The 22337-nt window shown below is 41.6% G+C and overlaps 1 protein-coding gene across 1 annotated transcript in view; it reads right to left on the bottom strand.

Moving 5' to 3' along the window:
• LOC128743956 (disheveled-associated activator of morphogenesis 1) overlaps nt 1–22337 on the bottom strand; it is a 259396-nt gene that overhangs the window by 228602 nt on the left and 8457 nt on the right. The window lies entirely within an intron of this gene.

Here is a 22337-nt window from a genome sequence, read left to right as displayed (position 1 = left end):
TTACCTCAGAACCACATACAAAATTGATTTTGAATTGACAATATTGAAAATATGTTCAGAATAAATTTCTTGACATTTTGATATTAATATCGCCAAATACTGACCATACGCTCATGAGTTATAAGCTTTTAAAAACAAGAATGCAGGAAAATTGCGAGAAAAATTTACTAACTTATATCTATTTTGTAAAATATCTGAATTGAAAAACTACAAGGTATACAGCCCTAAGGGTTGTACGAAAGGGTGACGTAGGACTATATAGGAGCATTAGATCAAAGACTGATGTAAACTGCATTTCTGGCATATGTATGTTTATAAGAATCTGAGAGTGCCATTGTTTAAGTGAATGTTTAAAAGGGAAAAGCAAAATATTCAGATTCAATTCTTCATTGAATCCAATGGTGGGTTTGAAAATACGTAGACGGGGGTTCATAAGTACAACGCCTGCAATCATTGCACAGTGGTCCAGCAGCGAAAATTAAGTGGAAAGTTTTTTGTGGTTCAAGATAGCGCTCCCTACAATGTTCAGCAAAGTTGTTCAACTCGAAAAGGCAATTAATGTGAAATCAACGACTAAGTTCCAGTTTGGCTTGTAAACACATAACAAATAATAACTTGTTATTGAAAAGAGATAGAAGGATAATTTCTTCGACAAAGTTTTAGCTAAAGATTATATAAGTAACTTTGCCAAAGACACAGTAGGCGTATTTTTTATAGTTTCTATCTCACAGGGCGTTTTCTATAAAGACATCTCAAAGATCACTTTTTCGCTAATTACATCAAATTTAATGGTTTTATTGCATCATAATGTTTTACAAAGTTGTTTTTCTTATCAAAAGACATATTTTTGTAGAGCATTGTATGTTAAAAACTCATACGTATAACGAGTTCTAACGTTTTTCCTATGTTTTTTTGGTCTTTTTCAGTATAGAATATCTCAAAAAGGGGCAAACGTAAAAAATCAAACTTGGCCGTTTCTGAAAGCTTGAAATTTTATTTCAAACATATGTGAAAATAAAAAACTGGTTTCTGACCCCAAGGGCCCTAGGTACAGACCTTCATACTTTTTTCCTTATTTTCACCTCCCGCTCTTCTTAGTGGTGCGCCAATGCTTTTCAGACCCCCTTGACACTCAGCTACTTGTAAATGTGCTATCAGTCCAAAATCAAGACAAACGCAGCGCCTTTTACTTACTAGAGACCACCCTCAGTTTTGCTGCTGATTCTCTTATGCCAAAGCGTATAACATGTATGTTAGGTTTGGTGGAAGACGGTCCAGACGTTCCAAAGTTATGGTGGAACATGCATACATACTTACGTTCACTTTTATATATTTAGAAGAAGATTGGAAATTGAACACAGCTCTTTCGAAAAACTTGTCCATCAGTCAGGCATGTTTAACGGTGTTACTTGTCCTTCAGCTTCAGTCTGTCTTGTCCCTCGGTTTATCCCGTCCAGTGGCCTGACTTGTCCATCAATTTATCTTGTCCATCAGACTGTCTTGTCCACTGGTTTAGTTTGTCCATCGGTTTGTCTCGTTCATTGATCTGTCTTATCCACCCTCCGACTTGTCAATCGTTTTGTCTCATTTGTTAGTCTGTCTTGTTCATCAATCTATCTTATCTGGTAAAATGTTTTGTCCATTGGTATGTCTTGTCCACTGGCCTAGATTATCCATCCATTTGTCTTGTTCATTTGTCTGTCGGTCGAGCTGTCCTATCCAGCTTCTGGATGTTCTTCAGTTGTATTGTTCATCAATCTATCTTGGCCGTCAAAGTCCGGCACACTAACAATCGATTTATCTTGCCCATTGGTCTGTCCTGTCTAAATAGTGGTCTAGTTTGTCCATCGATCAGTCTTGTCCATCAATTTGTACTATCCCTTGGCATGTTCTGTCCAGTCCATCTGCTTGTTCATTACCCAAGCAGCACACTCTTCGCACTTATGGTTGCATAAACTTATATATGATTGAAATTAGTCATAAATCGCTTGCTACAACTGATTTGTAACAACTGTGCTACTAGGGTAATCAATCTTGTCCATCAATCCGGTCTGTCCTCTAGTCTGTCTTGCTTATCCGTCTATCCCAGTGGTGCCCAGGCATAGGCATGGTGCGGGCCAAACGAGATCGCCCCATAAATGTCGCGGGCCGCAAATTCCTCTGGCCATTCCTGCGCATAACAAAATGCAAAATATGCGGCAATAAAAACCATTTTCTGGGAATTGCCACAAGATTTAAACCAGAAAGCATTCGAAACTACAAAATACACGAGGCATTATGGCTGATTTGAGTGACCCCTGTGTCATCAAAAAAGTTACTCATAAGTCCACCATCTCTCAAATCAGTCCGCGGGCCGCATAAAACATCTTGAAGGGCCGCATGCGGCCCGCGGGCCGCAGTTTGGCCATCACTGGTCTATCCGGTCCATCGGGCGGTCTTATTCTTTACCCTGTCTTGACCACTGGGCTGGTTGGTTTATTGGTTTGTCCCGTTCACTGATCAGTCTTGGCCACTGGCCAAACCTGTCCATCAATTTGTCTTGTTCATTAGTCTGTCGATCGGTCTGCCCAAGTAGAACACTTTTGGTACTTTTAGTTGAAGGAACTTATTTGCGATTGAAATTGGTTCTAAAGCATTGCCACAACTGCTTTACAACAACTGTGCTAGTAGGGTGTTCTATCCATCGAGCTGTCTTGTCTATCGGTCTGTGTTGTCCATTGGTCTGACCTTCCCACCCATCTGTCTGTCCTTCAGTCTGTCTTGTCCATCAATCTGTCTTATTTATCGAGCTGGCTTGTCCATAACCGCCTGTCGTTTCCATAGACCTAGCTTGTTTATCAGTGTGTTCTGTCCAGTGGTCTAGCTTGTCCATCGATTTGTTCGTTCTTCGATTGATCTGTCTTGTCAATTGGTTCGTCTCGTTCATTAATCTGCCTTGTCCAACATCTCTTTTGCTTTTCGCTCTGACTTGTTTGTCCAATGACCTGACATGTCCATCGACTTGTCTTATCCATAGATCTCGTTTGTCCATCGGTTTGTTTTGTCCATCAAACTGTCTTGTCTATGGATCTGTCTGGTCCATCAATGTAGCCTGTCCTTTAGTCTGTCTTATTCATCAGTCTACCCTGTCCATCTGGCTGTCTAATTCTTCAGTCTGTCTTATCCACTGGATTGGCTTGTCTAGCGATTAATCTCATTCATTGGTCTATCTTGGTCTGGTATGGTCTGGTATGTCCATCGGTCTGTCTTGACCATTAATCTGGTTTATTCATCAGCGTGTTTTGTTTGTCCATTAGTCTGTTATGTCCAGTGGTTTAGCTTGTCATTCAATCTATCTTGTTCATCGGTCTGTCGGTTCTTCAGTCTGTGCTGTCCATCAATCTGTCCTGTACATTGGTCTGTCCACTCCGTCTGTCTTATCCATCAGTCTGTCTTGTATTTCAGTCTGTCTTGCCCATCGGTCTATCTTGTTCACCGGTCTCAGTCAATCAATCAGTCTTATCCATCGATCTACCTTGTCTTGTCTCGTTCATTGCTCTGTATTGTTGTATTGTATTGGTCGGTTTTGTCCACAAGTATGACGATTAAATAATTGGAAATAAACAACACACTATTTTTCACAGCAGCGGCGCCCGTCTTAAAGCTAATGAGATTGGAATAACTTCTCCAGTTACCATTTCTACCAAATTTCATGAAATCCTTTGCGTTTTCATGAATATTTATGAGGATTATTGCTTCTAGGAAAGAACACCTCAAAAGACGATATCATCCCACGAAAATCACGGGTTTTGATACAATTTATTAATATTATTCTGTAAAAATTGCCCGCTCGAAGTCTGTGGGTGCCCGACTGTCTCTCTAAAGGAATAGCAGATCCCTTGAAAATTGATTACATATTTATCTATTTATTTATTTATTCATCTGGCCATCCAACTCAAGCAACAATTTAGGTTTTATCACAATTTTGTGAAGGCTTTTATGGCCAAAATTGGTCATGAAACCCGCAATAAAACTCACATTGTTACTTGGGAGGCCTTCATGAATTGGATTGGGTCAGCCTCCTTGAGATGATCGACTTTCTGTACCTTTGTCGCAGTTTGTTATCTCATGGTTATTTTCATGGTTACGTCAGTTGGAAAAAGACTAAAATCATCCACGGGATATGGCCCTAACGGTATCCCGTAAATCTTTCTGAAACGCTGTATGGAGACGCTAGCGGCACCGCTTGCAGCGGTATTCAACCTATCTTTGGCTACAGGCATTTTTCCAAACTGCTGGAAACAGTCATATGTTTATCCTGTCTTTAAAAAAGGTTGTAAACGAGTAGTCTCGAACTACCGGGGTATAGCTGCATTAAGTGCCACTTCTAAACTGTTTGAGTTGGTTATTCTCCAGGAGCTTGCCCAGAGATATAATCACTACATCTCGTCGGATCAGCACGGATTTGTTCCTAAACGATCTACAACAACCAACTTGACTTCCTTCACTTCGTTTGTAACACGCCAAATTGAAGATGGTCGCGATATACACAGGCTTATCTGCAGCATTTGATAAAATGAATCATCAAATTGCAATTGCCAAATTTGATCGATCGTAGCATGTCTGTGAAAATTGGTGATCACATTTCTTCGCCATTTCCTGTTTGTTCTGGTGTTCCACAAGGAAGCCATCTAGGACCGTTTTTATTCCTGCTGTATATGAACGACGTTAATTTCATTTTGAAATGCGCGAAACTCTCATACGCTGACGATCTAAAGCTATACCATACGATAAAGCAACCACTGGATATGAGTTTTCGGCAGGAGCAGTTGGAAAACTTCGCTAAATGGTGTCAAATTAACCGATTGTAGCTGAATGTGTCTAAGTGCTCGGTAATCTCATTTGGACGCAAACATTCACTATTCCAGTATGACTATGCCTTGGCAGGCGTACGTTTACTGCGTGAATCCACAGTTAAGGATTTGGGAGTTTTAATCGATGCAAAATTAACTTTCAAGGATCACATTTCATACGTGGTGGCAAAAGCTTCTTCACAGCTGGGCTTTTTATTTCGTTTCGCGAAAAAACTTAGGGACATCTACTGCCTGAAAACACTCTATTGTTCAATTGTGCGACCTGTACTGGAATACGCGTCTCCCCTCTGGTCTGGAGGCACAAAAACTTTATCACCTTTAATGATCAATACATACCTAATACATGTTTACAAAGCAATACATACTACATTACTACATGTATTAGAGTAATTTTTTTAACCTTTATTTAAACTCAAGGAAAGTCAAAATGTTCATAAAACTTATTGAAAATGTTACACATTGCCCTTACGGGTTCGCTTTGTTAAAAAATCCCATGATCTAATGTTTCTAGATGAAATATTGATGTTTGGTCGCCAGTAGTTCACCAGATATAAAATAACTCTAGTGAATGTTTTTTTTTCTCGTGAGAAAGAGGTGACAGAGCTATTGGGCACACTCAGGATAAGCTACTTTCGAGCACACGAGTCGCTAAGGTCGTACAGACGTAGTTGAAAAATAATAAAAAAAAAGAAATGGTTTCAAATTACTCCCTTGTGATACGCCCGACAATTTCGTGAAACATTATGATTCATGACTGCCGTTTTTAACAGATAAAGTACGCCCAATAAGGTACGATTTCAGCCATTCAATTATGTTGGAGGAGGCCCGAAGGCGCACGATTTTTTCCAATAAGATGAGGCGGGCTTCGCAATCAAAAGCTGCTATTATATCTATATACACGGCATCCACTTGAGCTCTGTTTTCCATAACTCTAATGAAGTGCCAAGTTAACTTTGCTAAGTTTGTCGTAGTTGTTACGCCTTGAATAAAACCATGTTGGTCTGTTGAGATGTATTATTTGGCCTCTCAGAATAAACTCTACCAATTAAAATTTCAAACAGCTTTGAGCGGACAAAAAAAGGGATGTAATTCTTCAATAATTTATTATATTTTGCCTTTGCTTAAAATAGTAAATATAATCTATTTAACGAACCAGAAATAAATTTCCAAAATTTTCCATTTTCCTGTCCACATGTTCCACAGTTTTTCCGACTTTTTTATTCGTGAAATACGTCCATGTACAAAATTGCACAAAAAAGTAAAACATTCCAACTTGAATAATTGGCCTGACTGTCTAAAATTTATTATCACTTCGCGCTAAACGGTATAATTTAGTTAATCAACTCGGAATGAACCTTGAAATGAAACAAACATTCAATCCGGCAAACACCGTTCCGTTCAATTACACAATTTTGGCTGCTCCCAGCGCCAGCCACCGACCGAAATGTCAATCGTACCGTACCTTCGGAGAACAATCACTGAGCGCTATCCTGTCCTGTCAGAATCGTGAATCCAGCTGACATAAAATTCGAAACACCGATTTCACGTTGCAATTTACAACAGTAAACAGCACCTCCATTGAACTCTTGCTAAGCTAACAGAGATAGAGAGAGAGAATAAGAAGCTGCCGGTCCCTTTGGCGCAAACACAACACCGTTAAATTAATACAGGAATTTGACATTTCCAGATTCGGTACGGCTCATGCGCGAGACGATCGGAACGGGTTTCCACCGACGCGACACGAGGATACCCCTTCGCCGGCAATATGTTTGGACGGCCGGCGGGATCTTTTCGTGAATGACGTTGCACTTGAAAACTTTTTCTTACTTCGTGATGCACTCGAGATTTTTTTTATTAGACACTTGAATGGGCGTTTGACGGCATTCCCTCAAAGGGCACGATTAAGACACTCTCCCAAACAGCATCGTAATGATGGTGCATTTTAATAATCTTGATTTCGGTTATCGAACAGAACACACACGCATTTGGGATCCCGAAAGTTATTTTCAACGCCGGGCAGAACGAAACACACCCAGACCCGAGTCCGGACGAGAACTGAATCATCTTCGGTGTGGAGACTGCCGGCAAGATTCTTTTTCCATCTGGTGGATTACTTTTGGGAGAAATCTTGCACTCCTCCTACGGACCGTCGTCGGTCGTCGAGGCGATGCGATGTGAGGGCCAGGAAGCACACGAGAACATTCAAATTGCTCACGTCTTGCCGTTTATTTTACGACCGCATGAGAAGTATGTACATGGGGTTGACAGCCTATAGTGTCGCTGAAAACATTGAAAACATATCAGACTCAACTGGTTGAAAAAACAATAATTTACAAGATGAGCCCTGATGCCAGAGGCATCAGAGGGATATTGCAAGCAAAAGCATGCTGATATCAAAATAGTCCCCACACCCTAGCCCTAATGAACGAAGCAGACGTGTCTAGCGTACAGTCATCATCATATCGTGGTGACGACGCTACCCACCTCCGAGAATCGGAAACTACCGAGAGCATTACGGGTTCATCAGAGCCAGAACTTCTGCGGCCATTAGCAGCAACATCAGCAGCAACCTCGTGCTGATCTCTTTCGATGCGACAACGTTTGGATTTAGCTTCCCAGTTCCAAGGGCCGACCGGAGGAGCGGGCTGACTGGACGACTGGACCAATGGAGAAAAGAAAAAAACCGAATATAAATAATTCAATTCTCGTTCGATGGGCCTACGCGCAGTCTGAACGTTCGATAGTGATGATTAGTAAAAATTTATTGATTTAACTGCGGCAGGGATTTCTTAAATTTGTCAATTTGTGAAAAATCTGTAGAATTTCTATCATATACAGTTTATACGAAAAAATAATTTTATTCCCTAAAGCATAATTTTTTCATAGTTATATCGAACCACGCTCGGGTCATCGAAATGGGCCGTTCTGTCATCCAGACTATCGCGAAACTACCTACAATAAACTAACAGTAAGAAGAAAATTGAGCGACGGCAGACCAAACCATCATCACGAACATCGTGGACCGCGGCCCGGTCTGGTGGTAATGCATCGCGAGCGCACGCGCTTGCGACCACAGACAGTAGATATTCTGCACACATGATAGCCCGCCGACGTTTCAAACCTATTCCAAGCCGATTGCATGCACCAACCACAAGCTGCTTCAATTTTGCTTTAGGGAACGAATATGTAATCTTTGGACTGGACCGTGGTGCAACAATGTATGCATGCATGCATGCATGGATGGCCACAGGAGACATTCTCCAGAAAAGAGCCCGCCCAGTCACGGCTGACCGACCGCGGCACGGCACGTTACGGGCTATCCGGGTCCAGACCTGCAGCAGACATGCTGCATGACAATCCGGCTGGAGTGCTGCTACAGTCATCACGTGGTGTGACTGATAAATGCGTGGGTGTGAACGATATCGTTCAAGTTTATGTTCGGTGAAATGAGAAATGGAAAAAACGAATTCTCAATGTAAACATAGTTATTCACAGACGGCTCACTCTATTTGAACACCCATTCGTATAATACAGAGCAATTCAATTACTCAAATATAAATAGAATTATATTTTTGGATAGAGTTGAGCAATGCAATGTTTACTACTAACGTCAGATGGTCTGCACTCGTTGGCCGGTTCATTGAAAAATGAATGAATCATTTGCATACATCTCAATTTCGGAACCAGTGCAGTGCTGTTTCGAACGGTTGAAACCGATCCTTGCATTTATGGCAACGCGGAAATCATCAGAAAGGGTTAAAGCTTATTTCTTGAGCCTCACACAACCGCGTTATTAACATCAAAGAAAATAACCAGTAAAAGGGTACAAACTTTATAAGAAAAGTATCTGGGTAAACTACCCAAAGGTTTACGGAATAATTAGAGTTTTTAAGATATTCTAATAATGGCGGTGTTTTCAATATTCTAACTTCAATTTTTTGGGCTTCCGGAACTTTACGAAATGTCCCAATTTCTATTTACGCGGCAGAATTTACGAGCTTAACTCCTGCTTCTCTTCCCGATTTGTCAGCTTCTCGGGAGTTCCTCAAGGTTTTCTGTTTTTGTTTTTTTTTTTCAACTATACTTCTTCACTGATTGGAGTTTGATGCAAGCTGATGTATGCGGATGACCTGAAATGATATTCGGCAGTTCGTTTCATAGATCATTGTGAGTGCCTCGCTAGCGCAGTGGGCAAACAACCCCACGTGACCAACTAACCGTCCCAGTTAACTTCACCTGCGTTAATACTATACCTAAGCTAAGTTGAAATTCGTTCCATAGATGATTGCTTTCGGTTTCGGAGGCTCTTGGATGTGTTTGTTGATTGGAGGAAAAATTGGTTTGTTAGCAACATAGCGAAATGTCAAGTGATGGCTTTCCACCGCCGGTTATTTTCAACTACAAAATAAGTGAGCATGTACTCAAAAGAGTCGTTCAGTGAGGGGAACTTGGGCCTGCCTATCACCGTATTCCGTTCCGTTTATTGGGACTTCAAACAAGGAAGGTCCAACAAGCAATTTGTGTGGGTCAAATATATTAAATGACGAGATCGATTCACCGTCCATGTTATCTTTTGTGCGCTCTACTGGACTACTGCAACCGAGACTCCATCAAATCATCTTTTGATTGTATGAATCAATAACTGCTTACATCCGAACTTTTTTCGCTGTTGAAAGCTTATTTGAATTCCAAGAACCGTCGCATAAGTTCGTCCAAACGTTTTATAGTGTTACACTATTATAAACTTTCAATAAAACTCCTGTCAGTTGAATTTTACAAATAAACAAACAAATTAGTTTCCCTCTGGTGAATTCATTTGTGATTCAATGCGGAATTTTTTTTGACAGTCGTAGTAAGCATTTTCTGGAACTTCCGGAGTATTTTTTATCTTTGCCTCTGTCAGCGTCTTTGCCTCTGCGTTGACTCGATAAAGTAATGCAAATTAAATTCAGTTCTGTTGAAATCAGAAATTAATCACTTTCTCCGTACACTTCTAGAACCGGATTACCTACAAGTGGCCGATACACAAATGGGCGAAACACATATGGCCGAAAAAACAAATGGCAAAATAGATCTCATGGCCGAGCCGGCATAACTAGTTTTTGATGACAACGTAGAGTTCCCCGGGATACTCAGAAGCCGTTCCCTGTACAGGGTGTTCAATAAGTTCGAATACACTTTAAAAATGTGTTTAAAAACCCGATTTAATCCACCTGTTGGTGAAAAGAACTTTTGTCATTTGAGATAGAATTCGACACGTCTTTGGAACAGACTTTTTGATAAGACTATGGTTATCATCAATATAATATACTGAATAAATTTGTAGAATATTTGAAAGTAATCAAAAAATCGTGTGCAAAGTTCTTGGGTAGAATTGATATCTAAGGGGGGCTCTACACTGAAAAGTCGAGAAACTCGTTTGTTTTTACCTTCAGAAATTTTGAGACCAAACAATTTTTCGATACGTGGTATCGTTGAAAATTTACAATTAAAACTGTGGGATCACCTGAAGGTGAAGTGCATAGCTGTGCAATAATTTAAACACGCTTTTCTCGAAACCATGTTTTTTCAGCGGCGGTACGTGTATCTCAGTATGTAGAGGGTCGATTTGGCTGAGTTTTTTCCGACAGGGAAAATAATTTATCTAAATTGTGACATAAATAGCAGTATTTCAATACCTTAATTTGTCAATTTTTGTTGCATTTTTAAACAAATTGTTCGCAAAAAGTAAGACATAGATAGTTACTATGTACAGCAAAGTTGCTTAGTTTACTGTGTTCTACAACTTTTGTGAAGACACTGTATAGTGATGTCCGGTAATCACTCGATTAATCGAGTAATCGATTAGAGCATGGAATAACCGAATAATTTCTAATCGAATACTGCCGGCACGAGTCGAATAGTTCAAAGGAGATAAAAAAAATGCGAATAATCCCCATTAATCGTTCATAATCGTACGATTAATCGAATTTTTTAAGCGAATTATTCGAATATTTGTGGTCGAATAATACTAGCACGATTACTTAACTAATCGATTAGTGCATACAATGCTAATCGATTAATGGGTAATTGAATAATTGAAAATTTCGGACATCACTAACACTGTACTTTTCTGGACGCATTTAAAAAAACAAAAATTTGTATCACCCTAATAGATGGATTTTCGATCACCCTAATAGCGTAAAAAATTGCGCTATATTTTTTAAATAAACTTTTCCTAAGACACACCACCTGAAAAATTACACATTTTTACGCTAGAGCAAATGATCGCGTTTTTGATTCACAGCAGTAAAGTTTTCTTTAAATAATTTTATCAATGTTTTATTAAATAATTTTTGACCCGTAAGGCCAATTCTGATCATATTTAGCAGATATATTCAGAGCCATAAGTCCTCTCGTTTGAAATTGAAATCTGATTAATTATCTGGTTGAAATCGTTTCAAATAATTGTAAATTTTATTATGTTGTACACGATTGCTCATAACTTTCAAATTAAACATCCAATCAAAAAACAAATCAATAGTGATCTATGAGCCTATATTACCTACCAAATGAGACTAATTGCGCATAAATCGGTTTGGCCATCTCTGAGAAACTTTCGACTAATTGAGACCTAGTCAAAACATATTTTTAGCATAACTTTTGAACTATAGTACTTAATCTTTTCTATCAAAACTTTGCATAAGATGTGGCAGCCAAAAGGCCTTTCATTTGATACTAAAATTATTGAAATTGGTCAAGCGGTTCTAGAGATAATTGAGTTTTGTAATTTTCCCATTTTTGCTTATAACTGCTTGCTTATATGATTACTTGCGTGACAAATTACAGTCTTTTCGTAGTTCACGTGTTAGGGATTATATATTACCGCAAGCAAGTACCTCGCAGCACAGTGGAACCTTTTTTGTACGTGCAATTGTCTGGTGGAATCAGCTTCCTCTTGATATAAGATCTATAAGCACTCCTGCCGGATTCTACCAAGCCTGCACCGACTGGTTGGAAGGAAGGAATTTAAATTAGAATTAAATCAAAATTATGTTGAGTTTCAAAATTAAAATCAAAATCAAATTGGAATAGTTCAGATTAAATAGTTGTAAGGTTATTTTATAATTGTTTTTTTTTTCTCACCAAAAATGTGGTTGTTCATCCAATTGTAGAAAGTAATAAGAAATAATTCTTACTCTACAAGTATTAGTCAAATAAATAAAAATAAAAATAAATAAAAATAACTTTTAAACGGAACGTCAGATCGAAAAACATTTCAATAGTGTCAGCCATCTTCGAGAAACAGGCGGCTAAAAACAGCGATATACACATCCACACACACACACACACACACACACACACACACACACACACACACACACACACACACACACACACACACACACACACACACACACACACACACACACACACACACACACACACACACACACACACACACACACACACACACACACACACACACACACACACACACACACACACACACACACACACACACACACACACACACACACACACACACACACACACACACACACACACACACACACACACACACACACACACACACACACACACACACACACACACACACACACACACACACACACACACACACACACACACACACACACACACACACACACACACACACACACACACACACACACACACATTCACACACACACACACACACTCACACATTCACACACACACACACACACACACACACACACACACACACACACACACACACACACACACACACACACACACACACACACACACACACACACACACACACACACACACACACACACACACACACACACACACACACACACACACACACACACACACACACACACACACACACACACACACACACACACACACACACACACACACACACACACACACACACACACACACATTATGTTATAGTATAACAAAGGTAAAAATGAAAACACAAGATATTCTTTTCTGAGTCAATTTTTATTGAAGCTTGCACCAAATATGTCGTAATAGTGCCCAATAAACACAGCACCCGCCCCCCCCCGAGCTTGAGACGTTTCTCAAAAGAATCACACGCGGCACGCACCTGGTCCATGGGCATCTCGTCCCAGAGCTTGGAAATGAGTTTCTCAAATTGGTCCATAGTGCTCACTTTATGTTCGTTCTGCTCGAAAGGCTCATGCATAAAAGGCCAGGGAATTAAGATCCGGGGAGCTGGGAGGCCACAAAGTCTTATCGAGTCAAATTCTCCCGACACCACACTTGGACGATATTCGCCGTGTGGGCCGGTGCGCCGTCCTGTTGAAAGACATAATGATCTTTTCCGTAGAGGTCACGAAGTGCTGGGGCCACAATCTTCTCCAGAACCTCGGTCTTATAGTACGCGCCGTTGATTTTCACGTTTTTCTCGATAAACACCAGTGGAAGCTTCCCACGCTTGGATACGGCCCCCCAAACCACCGGGATGTTTATGTGGGACGGGGGGATGCTGGCCAACGTCGGCGCTCACAGCCGAACATTTTGGATATTGCGCGGCTGTTGCAAGATGAAGAGTTTCTCATCAGAAAACACGAACTGCTGACCAGCGTGCCGCGAAAGTATCAGTTTTGCTGTGTCCAGCCTCTTCTTCGTTGTAGCCTCCGTTACCTCGTGAACCTTGCATTTCTTGTACGGCTTGCATCCCAGATCCTTCACCATGATGGTGTGGGCAGTCTCGATCGACACATCCAGGTCAACAGCGGTCTTCCGGATCGAGCGGTTCATTTTTCGACGAGCCCGCTCCCTCACCACCTTGATGGCTGCTGGCGTCCTCGCCGAACGCGGCCGCCCGGATCTAGTACGGTCCTTGGCTGAGCCCGGTACCCACGGATGGTGTTATAGATGAAATTCCGCTTCACCCCGTGGGATCTCAACCGCCGAAATATGTCGCCGGGTCGTTCACCTCTCGCAAACAACTTTACTACGACGTTGCGGACTTGCCGTACTCCTTCATCGCGCGCGGTAAACAAATAACAAATGACATCAAGTCGACACCTTGCGCGTCGGTTAGCCTATACATAAGGCTAAAGCTGACACCAATACCAATACACAGAATGCACAAGATTCGCACTTACACAACTTATTGAACACCCTGTAGTATGTTTCAAGGAAACATGCTCATACCTAGCTTTTGTACTGAGCTCTGCTGTACCGCTGGTGAAGCATCCAACTGGGGCTAGCTATTAATGGTACTGGCGCGAGATTGGTTGGTGAACGGTGCCTCACGTACCTTCAGGTATAAAATAGACCCCATAGTGATCCTCGGCCTCTTTTATCCAGCAACTCCTTAATGGAGATTGGTAAACCATCCCAGGGGAAACCTAAGGTCGTATGCCAATAGGAAAGGAGGCACTTGTGCGAACGTTGAGTGTAGTAACGAGGAATAGCCTTGTCAGTCTTGAACGTTTGTTCGTGGTTGGACTCCAGGTAAGGAGCGGCTCATGATAGCGTCTGATCCGGAGCGGGCGGCTAAATTAAGAAATGTGTTGTTTCGGCACTACATCTAAGATGGCAGCCCCATCACGATACTCGGTAGCGTGACAGGAGATCTGTCACAAAGACGAGAAGGTGCTGGGATCCATAATGACAAGGCCCAATTTTACCACAGCGGTGGAGTAACTATCGAGACCATTTCTGCAACTACACCATCATTAATGTGTAGTGTCCACACAAAGGTAGATCCGAGATCCGACGAAGAGAAGGAAGCGTTTTATGCGCAGCTGGAAGCGAGGTACGGAGATTAAGATCGTCGACTGGGATATAAACGCCCAAATCGACAGGGAAGCGATGTGTAGGCCGGTGATCGGCCCCTTAGCCTGTACACCAACATCAACTTTGCAGCCTCCCGAGGCCTGGTGATCAGAAGCACTTTCTTTCCCCACAAAGATATTCACCTAGAGATCACGTGACCAACGAACCTTAAACCATATCGACCATATTCTCATCGATGGTTGGTTTTTCTCAAACATCACCAACGCATGCTCCCTACGGACTGTGGATTAACAATCGGAACATTACCTAATAGCAGTAGATCCGAGCTCAAAACTATCGAAGGTTTATACCTCGCGACAAAGCTACCCCCGTCCTCGGTTAAACATTCGGCAATTATACGACCCGCGAGTTGCCGAGAACTACGCGCGCCAACTGGATGAAGCTCAACCTTCTTCTGTAGAGCTATGTGCTTCGATTCTCGGAGACAGATGGAGCCGGATACGCTCGGCCATTGATGAGTGCACGAAATGCCTGGTTTGTCAGCAAGCGATGGCGAGGGAAAAAGTAGCTTTGTAAAACTATCTCTAAGCATTGGCATTAGGGAGAATTTGGTCGAGTATCGACGAGCGCGGAATGAGTGGGCCACGATCCTCACAAAGAAATAGCACCAGCAGGACAGAGATTGTGAAGTGCTAGAACAACTGTTCCGGGCTAATGAGACGCGCAAGTTTTATGAGAAGGTGAACCAATCTCGTAAAGGATACGCACCGATGCCTGATATGTGAGAGACGAGGAGAAAAGCCTGGTCACAAACGAGCGCGAGGTTGTCGACAGGTAGAAGCAGTCCGTTGATGAGCATCTCAATGACGTAATGACGATAGTTAGCGTCGGAACATAAGTTAACCTAGGAGTGCCTACAAACGATAACACCGTACCGGTTCGTGATCTTGAAGAGATACGGCGAGAAATTATTCAGCTGAAGAATAATAGAGCCGTCGCAAGGAACCGACTCCCGGCGGAATTCTACAACAATGTCAAAGAACCACTTGACTCGCCTAGTAACAATATAAGTTTTATTGCACTCTTGTTGCGGTTTACATGACCTATTTTGGTCATAAAATCCATTATAAGAGGGTAACAAACCCGAACTTGGGAGGTGCTCTCCCAGATTTTGTTACGTCGTCTAGCCCCAATATCGAAAGAATTCGTAGACCAGTATCAGGCGGACTTTATGGGGGCCCGTGCTACTACGGATGAAATTTTTATTCGCCGACAAATTCTCCAGAAATTTCGGGAGTGCAACGTACCCACGCATCATATTTTCGTGGATTTCAGGGCAGCATACGATACAATTGAGCACGAGCTATGGCAGATAATGGCTACGTGCGTGTTTCGGGGGCACACTCGAGTCCCTTCGAATCGAGGAGAGGGTTGCGGAGGGGAATGACGGTGATGTTATTCAAAATTGCTATTGAAGGTGTTATCCGGCGAGCGGGCAATAAATCGAGCGGACCGATCTTCAGCAAAAGTGGTCAACTCGTAGCCTTCGCGGACGACCTCGACATCACTAGATACCTTGGGATGGCGGAGGCAATCTACGTCAGACTAAAGCGGAGGCTAAGAGGGTTGGGTTACAAGTTAATTATTATTGTTTGCTTATTATATTCATCTAATAAATTGTCTTTATGAATAAAACTATCACAATACAGTTATTACAATTTTCATATAGCAAAAAAGTCAGATCTAGTTATTCTACGTGAGAAAATGCTGGAACTTTCCTCAAACTCGAACATGTCTTCAACAGAAGCGAAAGTACGGACGGAGCATTTTGGAACGCTGACAATCAACTTGTTGCGTTGACACCAATAAACAAAAATATTTAGCAATCCTTGTAAACGACAACAGTCGGCGATGTAGCGCACCATAGAATATCGTTTCAAATCATCAGCTTAAACGGGTTTACACTTGCCAACGAGCAAACATGCAATATCGTTAAAAAACATCGTGAACAGCAAAGGTCCCAGGTTGCTCCCCTAAGGTACTCCTCTTAAGTTATCACACGGTAACGAAATACATGCTCACAATTTCACGCGCAGTGTTCTATCGGTAATGTAAGAGTTAAGCCATTCAGTCATAATATTTAAGGCTCCCAAATAATGTTGCTTAGGTAAATTATGCGATGCTTAATTCAATCAAAGGCTACTTTGAGGTCAGTATAAATCACGTTAACCTGAGCTTTCGATTCAATTTGTGTAACCGATGTGTTTCGATGTATTTGCGGTAACCGATCGATCAGGCATAAAACTATGTTGGTCTGGACTGATATAACATTTCAGGCCGGAAAGAATACTTTGCGGGACATAATCTCGATGCTGCCAAAAGACTAGTCATTTCACGATAATTACGAACATTTCTTCTATCACCTCTATTGACCTATCAAGGAACATAAGTGATCGCTTGCAGATTTACGCTGTACAGGGAGAGGCTGTTTGAGTCAATAGGATCGTAGCAACTGGCCCAGCAATTGTCCTGTACTCTAACAGCTGGCTGCGAAGTCTGTCGTATAAAAACAGAAGGTCAATTTTCGATAACGGAATGTAGCACCTAGGCTTTGCTTTGCTTTTACGCTGTACATTGTGACTTGGGATACGTGTACTTGCGGTATTCGAACGAAAAGTGTTTGGCGGAGTACAAACGAAAAGCGAAGAGTGGCGTAGGCGTATGAACTACCAGCTGCAGGCGCTATTCGGAGAGATTCTCATCGTACATCTGGTGCAAGTTGGAAAACTACGGTAGGCCGACCACGTCGCAAGGATGCTGGACGATTGTGCAGTGACATCCGTTCTCTTCAAGAACCCCACCGGTACCAGGAACAAAGGGGTCCAACGCGCTAGATGGCTCGACCAGGTTGAAGCCGACTTGCGTGTGTCGAGACGTTCAACGAATTGGCGACGAGTAACTCAGAGTCGGTACAATGGAGAGGAATTCTTGATACGGTAAGAGCTTGCCCAGTTTTATACTGCTAGAAGTCGTTTGTGACGTTGGTTGGTTTGAAGCAAGGCTACTGAATGAGAGACCAGCGGAAACAATATTCAGCAGAGAACCCGATGACTTCGAAGCAGACCCCGTACCCGTTGGATGAGCGCTATTCGCGCAGATTCTTGAACAGGAGCGAAGCGGATTGCCACCGGAAAAAGTAAAATTAAGTTGCCGATAAACATTGATTTTTATCAAGATAGTATGGGCGTTGAAACATTTGGGACAGAAATGTTGAAAGCTTGAAAGCTTGATTTTCCCAAGTAGTTCAAAGAGGTATAAATCTTCCACATAATTGTGAGAAAATGTACTGCTCGAGCTAAAAATGCTGACATTTTTTGGTTTAATTAAATTTTCTGAGCATTAGCGTAATGTAATATTGAGTACAATAAATTTCTAAAAAAAACTTGACTGTTGCTAGATTAATAATGCTGTTAGCAATAGTTAAACCGATAGATTCAATTTAACCCTCCTAACCATTATAACGTTGGTTTTCTCGTATTTCTATCTACCTACTTAATATTTCTAAAAACCAAACAGTCTAGCGATCGCCAGCATTCCCGTTGGGGGAAGAGCGCAAAACTATCCAACCAAAACGCCGAATCGATTCGAGAATTAAATAAATGAAACAATGCCATAACTCAATTTTGTCTAATCAAAACAAGCTGTTTAGTCCCACTATTTCTCTGGGAAACGCTTTTCTCGACGCGTTTTCCCATCAAGCTCAACCAAATTTCAGAAAAACCAATAAACACACGCAGGCACACAAAAAGATAGGCATAAGAAGCAGAAGCCAAACCGTAAGAAAAACAGATGTTTTTGCTCTTTTCAATGTTTTCACCATATTCCCTCCTGTTCCAAACGGGCGGCGGGCGTGTGTTCGGGCGTATGAGCAATGGGGAAAATCCAAAATTCTGTGTCCCCTTAGCCGAAAGATTAGTATGATTTACGCAGGTTTCCCGGTGTTTCGACTACGACGGGACTGACTGACTGACGCGTGCCGTCCTGTCTGTCAGTTAACTGCTCTATGGCTGCGCAGTGACTGTTCTGTTACGTGTGTGTTAGTGCCCAGCTGACAGCTGTTATAAAACCAGCTCAAATCAAAAGGGTCGCCTCTCGCTTACTACCACGTAATTACTTGCTGTTGTCGTTACAACTACTGTTGCTGTTCAGAAGCGATTAATCGCTTCATGCATGGTAGCACTTCTTTTTTATTCAATAGTACGCGGTAGTTAATGGATATATCGGATTACCTGTCATAAATGCAACCGCGTACCACCAGCTGATGACACCGCGGCGGTGTGAGTGCCGTCCGTCCGTCGCACACTTTGTTCCAAGCGAGTATGGTAAGAGGGTGTATTATGACGTTCCGAAAAATTGGACCCATTCTAATGTCAACTCGTCAGCGTTACGCATATCGAGTTTGGTTGGCCGCGGTATTGTTTTGCTGTCCTACCTGGGTGAGGTCTTATTCTGGTAATGCGGCATGAAGCAACTCATCATCGCGCATCGGTGGGTGGTTTGAAGCCTTTGAAGCATTGCGCTTTAGATTGTGGATAATATGAAAATAAACATATCGGCCTAGGTTGAAAGAAAGTGAGTGTCAGCAACAAATTAGGTATGAATAGAGGAAGAAATAGATTTTCGTTACTTATCAATAACACAACATTGAAAGTTTAGAATAAATTGTTGTTTGATCGCTATTCAAACCACCAAACTCATATCGTAGAACTTTCATATTTCATCACGTCCATTCCGTTCGTTTATGATAGAAATAGCTAGAACATATCCAAAAAGCAAAAGTGTAGAATAATAAACAATCTGGATCGCATAAACGCACCAGGAGCTGCCACTTATTAATCCCTTCACTTTGATCTAGGGCCTCGTACTCTAAACAAAGCGAAACTAGGTACTGTGCGTCCCGGTTTTTGTTTTCAATTCAAATTTGGATTTTCATTAAATCAGGGGTTGTGCACAAAAGTCAACGACCGACCGACGGTTGCAAGCACTGTAAAACACATGATTGGAATGCGCTGTAGAACATGCAGGCGGGAAATCATGAACGGATTGTTAAAAGTGAATGAATTCTATGGGGAAGCGACTTTCCTTCAACGAGCTATTCTTCCACAGCAGCCAGCGTTCATTCACCTTCTCACTGTTCCAATTCGTATATAGCCAAATTCGTGAGTAGCAATCTTTCGCATTCTACGAGGACTACCGGTATCAAGTACCGGCAGCACTACCTACCGGCCAGCCAGGTGCAAAAGGTGCAAAACAAAGCATGAATGAATCCAAATCCTCTGCACTCGACACGGCGAGCGATGATGATGTTAGAGGCTCGCCGGCAGCCGGCACGTTGGTTGCATACCCGTCTGGCGCATTCAACCCGGTTCAGTTGAGTTGGCTCTAGTCGAGAGAGCTGTTTTTCAATTGTTGCCAGCCCGGGTACACGCAAAGGCCCCGGGCGGCGCAGTCGGCTCGGTAGAGCGGAAGGTTTTGTCCGTATTCCATCAAATTACCGCCTGCTACTGGATGTCAGACAAAAGTGACGCGGATCTTGAAACATGGTGCTGAAGTGCTGTTGAAAGTTCGTTGACTGAAGGGATTGTTTTTCGGTGAAAATGGCAGAGAGCGACATGATAGTGCAAATAAAGTAACAGGCTTTGATGAATTATTCTCTGTGTAGTCCTTTTACAGGATCATAATGCGAGTCAGTGGAAATGAATATTCCACTTCAAAAGATTCGCTCGTCTTAAAGCATATTAATACGAAAATCATTAATACACGATGCTTGGATCATGAGATACAAATTTTCAAAGCTAATAAATGTTTCGGAAAATCGAGTTTACCGGCTTATGGAACAAAAAATCGTAAAATTTTTACCCTTGAAATATTTCGAAATGTTTTATGATTTAAAACAGAATACATTTCTGATTTTGCTTTGGAGTTTTACATCACCTCAGAAAATTTCGTGAAAAACTATTTCAGATGATATTTTAACAGGATTTTTGAGAGAATTTAGAGGGTAAGTAATATTACCTTTTAATTAAAAATGGATTAATAACATATGTGTCTGCATATTTATCGTTTTAAGTGTATTCAAATGTCAAGTGTTTTTATTTTGAATTTTCATTCTTTTAAGAGTCATAGTAATCATGGACGCAATAAGTGAACTTGTGATAAGTCTGTTTTTAATACATTTTCGACCTTGTGATATTTATAAGAACCTGAAGCCGCTCAAAATAAACGAAAGATTCAGCTTTCGTGCCATCAAGCGATACAGGAAACCAAATCTGGCCGTAAACGCACTGCAAGTACACTGGATATCATCTAATGAGTAAAAGTGCGAATTCGAAGGAAACCAGATCAGTCTTATGGTCCAGGAACTGGCACCATCCTTCCGCTTCGTGATTGAACGTTTTGATTACTTAGGATTGATCACTTGGATATGCTATTGCTACAAATTCATCGATAAAAAGCATTTGGATTTTCAAAGGTTTTCAATTTCAATTTTTAAAGAGCAATTTTGCTTTTTCCAAGACTATCATTGGAAACTTCCCGTAAGGGAGCTCTGCGTCAACGACCAACACCAATCGCACAACCCACAATCCACCGGAAAGCGACGGTCGTGTTTCGGTTTGCAGTCAATTGCAGCCACCGAAGTCCTGTGGTGTAGGGAAGCAGGCTGATGGGGGCTTACCCGTTCCGTCCTCGAAGGATTTTCCACCGTCGCGAAATCGACGGCCCAGAAAGTCTGATCAGCACGATGAGTCCACCGGGGAATACGGGGCACAATGCCTCCGTCAATGGTTCTATTCACTGCCACTTGCACGGCTCTGTGCGAGTGTCAAATTGCACTTTATGGAGATAAATTTGCACTTAATGCACAGGTATCAATCGTAGTCGCCACTAAACAATTAAGATCACTGAACAGATCGGGATTGGCACAAATTATAATTGCTTCCAGCCACTGTACTGGATTAATTTTGGAATTCTTGGAAACGGCGATCCAAACTTGGATCACACGAGATGCGGTTTACTATATGTACACGCTTGGATGGTATATTTCGTACTGACTATTATGTACAATTCTATCGACTATTATCTACAATCATCACTATTAGTGGATATCGAATTGGTTTGCGAGTGCGCTCTATCAAATCTCTCCTCTCTTCATTCTTATCACCTCGTTAGGGATGTTAGATACAGTAAGATATCAATTTTAATGTAGATAATTCATTTTGATAATCATTATAAATAGGTTTAAGTTTATCATTATTTAACTCAAATTTAGTATAATTATAGTTTAAGTAGAATTAAGATCAATTGTAGTTTAGTTAGATTTAAGATCAATTAGGATTATTTAGTGTAGGTAGAATTATGTACATTTTAGATTTAATAATTGATAATATTCATCACAGGCTAATCAATAAGGCGCTCTTGTCACTGGCCATCGTCCGTCAGTTTCCGAGTCTAACGACTCTATCAAGGACGGTACACTTCAAACATAGCGAGCAGCCTTCGCTGCGTGCAAGCGAACCTTCATCACGCCAAGGGTGCAGTGTCCTTGATCGGAGGTTCGTAAACCAGCAGCTAATAGCTGCTGCAAGAATCCTTCATTCACGGCACGAGAACTCTCGGTCCAGGAAATTGCGGTAACTCGCGGTTAACGTAAAC

This window comes from Sabethes cyaneus, chromosome 3 (assembly GCF_943734655.1).
Source record: "Sabethes cyaneus chromosome 3, idSabCyanKW18_F2, whole genome shotgun sequence".
Lineage (NCBI taxonomy): Eukaryota > Metazoa > Arthropoda > Insecta > Diptera > Culicidae > Sabethes > Sabethes cyaneus.
This window is presented reverse-complemented; position numbering and strand designations above follow the sequence as displayed.